Raw genomic sequence first — 5,507 nt, forward strand, 5'->3', positions numbered from 1 at the left:
TACTTACTAAAAAATAGTTTATTTTTTATCAGAAATCTAAATTTAACTGGGTGTCCTATATTTTATCTGGCATATCTACCCCAAAGCCAAGCAGGAGAGAATCCACAGTCTTATCTTCCAGCAGGTGACCTAGCCTAGGACAGGGCCTGGCCAGGGGCAATTGTGAATTGGATGGATTAGAGATGCCAGTCATTCAATGTGTCAAAGGTTTGCCAGACCTGCATACAATCAACATTATTATTATTATTTTAATGTTAAGATTTTATTTACAAAGATTTTTGTTGTACAGAAAGTAAAAATGCTGTTACAATCTCGGTGTAACTGGTAGCTACAGATGGTTGACTCACCAATCACAGCTATCTACGCTACAGCAAGAGTCTCACACAAAAACCTAACAATGCTTATAATTTTGTTGGGGTGAAGTCCCTAAGCTCGATGATAGATTGGTAGATTACCAAGAGGGACTACATGGAGGAAGACGGAATGTCACAGGAACTATTCTTTGGCTCTTTGGGTGGGTGGGTGTCCTGGGGTTTGTATCACAGCTACTTTTTTTTTTTTTAAACAGCTACCAAATCCATGAGCAGTCCAACCAATACTGAACAGTTCTGTTTCTGCAGGTCATCTGGGATCTTAATCATCTTCTCCTTCATCATCTGCTTCTCTCTTCCTCTTTTTACCTTTCCCGCCTTCTTCCTCCTCTTCATCCTATCCTCATCTTCATCTTCTTCACCAAATCCAAATTCTTCTTCCTCCTCACTGACTTCGTCGTCATCTCCTTCTACATTTTCATCTTCATCATCTTCTTCATCGAACTCCTCTTCTTCACCATCCTCATCCTCCTCATCTTCCTCATCTTCTTCTTCACCCTCCTACTCTTCATCCACACCATCCACCTCAGCATCTGAGTCAGGGGCTTCCTGGTCCTCTTGGTCATAGCCATCCATGTAGGCAAGCTGGGGCAGGAGCTTGAAGACACTCTCTCAGTAGTCATTCAGGTTAGTAACCCCACAGTTAAAGAGGTCCAAGCTTTTCAGACATTCTAACTTTTTCAAAGGTTCCAAGGTGCTGATATCTTTCAGTTTATTTCCACTTAAGTTTAGATGTGTGAGATTTGGAAGTTTTTCAGCTAACATGTCCAGACCTCCAAAGATTCTATTTTTACTGAGTTCAACCTTTTTCAATTTAGGCAGCTTGGGAAGATTTGAAACTGAGATCAAGCCTACATTTTAAACTGAGGAACTCTAAGTTCACAAATTCAGCAGTTAAGCCCTCAATTTTTCCATCATTTGATTTGCAGTTGTCCGAGACAAGTTCCCGAACAGCTGCCGGGGTCCAGTTCATCAGCTCCAGGTGGGTCCTCCTCTTCATGTCCATGTTCCCCTCTTCCCCCCTCTTCAAACTTAACTTTCCGCGGGGAGGGCGGAGTGGGGAGAGGGATCCCGGCCTGCGCAGCGAGGGCCGTCGGAAGGGTTTGCTCGCGGCGGAGGTCGGTGGCGCAGTCCTGGGTGGCAAGCAGAGCCCCTGGAGCCAAGTTACTCACGGGAGTGGAGAGGACATTATTTTTACTTAATATTTTTGTCTAAAGCAACTTGAAAAATTTTAACCTTTCATTTGGAAACATAGATTCAGAGGAAATTTCAAAGATGGTACAGAGAGGTTTCATGTACTCTTCACTCAGTTTCCTCCAAAGGTTCTATTTTGTGTAAATGTAGGACAATATCTAATGATGTCACGTGTCTAGGTCTATACCATTTTATCACATATGTAGACTCCTTTAACCACCGCTACAATCAGGATACAGAACCGTTCCACTGAAGGGGTGGCCTGCCCCTCCACACCTATGGGTATATCTCATCAGATGGGATGAGAGACTGATAAAAGAAATAAGACACAGAGACAAAGTATAGAGAAAGAACAGTGGGCCCAGGAGACCGGCGCTCAGCATACCGAGGACCTGCACCGGCACCGGTCTCTGAGTTCCCTCAGTATTTATTGATTACTATTTTCACTATCTCAGCAAGAGGAATGCAGTAGGAGAGCAGGGTGACAGTGGGGAGAAGGTCAGCAAGAAAACATGTGAGCAAAGGAGTCTGTGTCACAAGTAAGTTCAAGGGAAGACACCATGCCTGGATGTGCACGTTGGCCAGATTTATGCTTCTCTCCACCCAAACATCTCAGTGGAGAAAAGAATAACAAAGCAGCATTGCTGCAAACATGTCTCGCCTCCCGTCACAGGGCGGTTTTTCTCCTATCTCAGAATTGAACAAATGTACAATTGGGTTTTATACCGAAACTTTCCATTCCCGGGGCAGGCAGGAGACAGAGGCCTTCCTCTTTTACTAATCCTCCTCAGCGCCGATCCTTCATGGGTGTCGGGCTGGGGGACAGTCAGCTCTTTCCCATCCCACGAGGCCATATTTCAGACTAACACATGGGGAGAAACCTTGGACGATACCCGGCTTTCCAGGGCAGAGGTCCCTGAGGCTTTCCGCGGTGCATTGTACCCCTGGTTTATCAAGACTAGAGAATGGCGATGTCTTTTACCAAGCATACTGCTTATAAACATTTTGTTAACAAGACAAATCCTGCACAGCCCTAGATCCCTTAAACCTTGATTCCATACAACACATGTTTTTGTGAGCTCAAGGTTGGGGCAAAGTTACAGATTAACAGTATCTCAGGGCAAAGCAATTGTTCAGGGTACAGGTCAAAATGGAGTTTCTTATATCTTCCTTTTCTACATAGACACAATAACAGTATGGTCTCTCTTTCTTTTCCCTACATTCCACCACCACGAAAATCCCCCTCCTGCTGTTCCTGTGCACTCATTCCTGGCTCTTCCCCTCCACTATTCCTACTCCTGGCAACCACTAATCTGCTCTCTGTCTTTATAATCTCATCACTTCAAGAATATTATAAAATGCAAAAATTAGCTAGGCATGGTGGCACCAGCTTGTAGTTCCAGCTACGTGGGAGGCTGAGGCAGGAGAATCGCTTGAACCTGGGAGGTAGAGGCTACAGTGATCCTGCCACTGCAGCCCAGCCTGAGAAGCAGGGCAAGACTCTCTCAATGAATGAATGAATGAAGGCCTGGCATGGTGGCTCACATCTATGATCCCGGTGCTTTGGGAGGCCGAGGCAGGTGGAACCATTGAGGCCTGGAGTTTGAGACCAGTCTGGCCAACATGGCAAAACACTGTCTCTACTAAAAATACAAAAATTAGCTGGGAGTGCCTGTACTCCCAGCTGCTTGGGAGGCTGAAGCACGAGAATCGCTTGAACCCAGGAGGCGGAGGCTGCAGTGAGCCCAGATCGTGCCACTGCACTCCAGTCTGGGCCACAGAGTGAGACTTCATCTCAAAAACAAAATAAAACAAAACCAAACAAAGAAAAAAAGAACATTATATAAATGGAATCACACAATATGTGGCCTTTTGAGACTGGCTTTTTATTTTCTACTCAGCAAATGCCCTTTGAGATCCATCCAAGTTGTGCATGTTCCTTTTTGTTTTTTTCTGTTTGAGATGGAGTCTCACTCTGTCACCCAGGTTGGAATGTAGTGGCGTGATCTCAGCTCACTGCAACCTCCACCTCCTGGGTTCAAGCAATTCTCCTGCCTCAGCCTCGTGAGTAGCTGGGATTATAGGCCCACACCACCATGCCTGGCTTTTTTTTTTGAGATGAAGTTTTACTCTTGTTACCCAGTACAATGGTGCGATCTCGGCTCACTGCATCCTCTGCCTCCTGAGTTCTAGCAATTCTCCTACCCCAGCCTCCTGAGCAGCTGGGATTACAGGTGCCTGCCACCACATCCAGCTAATTTTTTTTGTATTTTTAGTAGAGACGGGGTTACACCACGTTGGCCAGGTTGGTCTTGAACTCCTGACCTCAGGAGATTCACCTGCCTCGGCTTCCCAAAGCGCTGAGTTTACAGGCATGAGCCATCGTGCCTGGCCCCCTTTTATTGTTGAAGAGCATTTCATAGAATAGATGTGGCAGTTTGCTTAACCTTTCACCTATTGGGGAGTATTTGGCTGTTGCCAGTTTGCAGCTATTACAAATAAATCCCATGAACAATCATGTATGAGTTTTTGTGCAGACATCAGTTTATTTTCTGGTACAAATGCCCAGAAGTAATTGCTACGTCATATATTGAGGTGTATGTTTAATTAAAGAAGCTGCCAAACTATTTTCTAGAGTGTCTGTACCATTTTATATTCCCACCAGCGATGTATGAGAGTTAATTTTGTCTGCATTCTCGCCGATATTTGATATTATCACTATGTTTGATTCGAGCTGTTCTAATAGATATGTAGTGATATCTTACTGTGGTTTTAATTTGCATTTCCCCAGTGGTTAGTGTTGAAGATCTATTCATGTGCTTTAAGTCAACTCATTTTTAAAACCTAAATAAATGTATTTAAAAAGGAAACTTGCTTTGGGAGGCCCAGGCGAGTGAATTGCTTGAGCCCAGGAGTTCGAGACAAGCCTGAGCAACATGGTGAAACTCCATCTTTACAAAAAATAAAAAGTATCCAGCATGGAGGCATGTGCCTATGGTTTCAGCTACTCAAGAAGTGAGGCAGGAGGATTGCTTGAGCATAGGAGGTCGAGGCTGCAGTGAGCCATGATTGCACCATTATACTCCAGCCTGGGAGACAGTAAAATTCTGCCTTAAATAAATAAATTAATTAAAGGAAATTTGTGATTAGTGATTCTCAAAGTGTGGTCCCTGAGCCAGCAGCATCAGCATCACCATCACCTGAGAATGTTAGAAATGCAGATTCTCAGGCGCCACCCCAGACCTCCTAAATCAGAACCTCTGAGGAGTGGTGTTTCAGCGACCCGTGGTTTAACAAGCCCTCCCGGTGAGAATTGGTCTCACTTACTACAAATAGAAGGTAATGGTAAAAATAAATTTCATCTGCATATCGCCTAAAATCCTCTTGTGGGTCCCAGGTTGGCACAGCACACTTTTGGGCAGGAGCCCCACTCACAGAGGCTATGACAAGAATGCTCCTGCCCCTGGGGTTGTGCAGTGACAGCTCACACAGCTCCACGTGGCAGTTCTGAGTTTGGGGAGCGCTGATGTAGTCCTGCTACAGCCCTTCCTGCCCTTCACTGGACTGAGAAAATCCAGGCTCTGAGGAGGGCGAGACTTGCCCAAGGTCACCCAGCAACATGGTCAGTCTCCTTTCTCAGGGCCCTCACAATGCCTGGCCTGTTTAAAGCCTGCCTCTATTCACTGCTGAGTGAAAAATCCAGCTCCAAAACAGAATATGGGGAAGGATACTATCTTGTGCAGCTTATGTTTATAGTTGCAGATACATGGGAAAAAAAAAGTCCGAAAATACTGTTGAAGCAGTTATTTGGGGAGAGAAGGGGTTTGCTGGTTTTTTGTGTTTTTAGATTTTTCTATATTTCATAATTTTTATCACAATAATCATGTTTAGTTACATAATCAAAATGTATTAAACATAATATTAAAAATCGACATGAAGCCT

General features: G+C 44.6%; 1 pseudogene; it reads right to left on the bottom strand.

The window, feature by feature from the left end:
- Positions 1-507: 507 nt before the first annotated feature.
- LOC100590868 lies at positions 508-1,377 on the bottom strand (annotated as a pseudogene).
- Between the last annotated feature and the right edge of the window lie 4,130 nt (positions 1,378-5,507).

Source organism: Nomascus leucogenys, chromosome 6, assembly GCF_006542625.1.
Source record: "Nomascus leucogenys isolate Asia chromosome 6, Asia_NLE_v1, whole genome shotgun sequence".
Lineage (NCBI taxonomy): Eukaryota > Metazoa > Chordata > Mammalia > Primates > Hylobatidae > Nomascus > Nomascus leucogenys.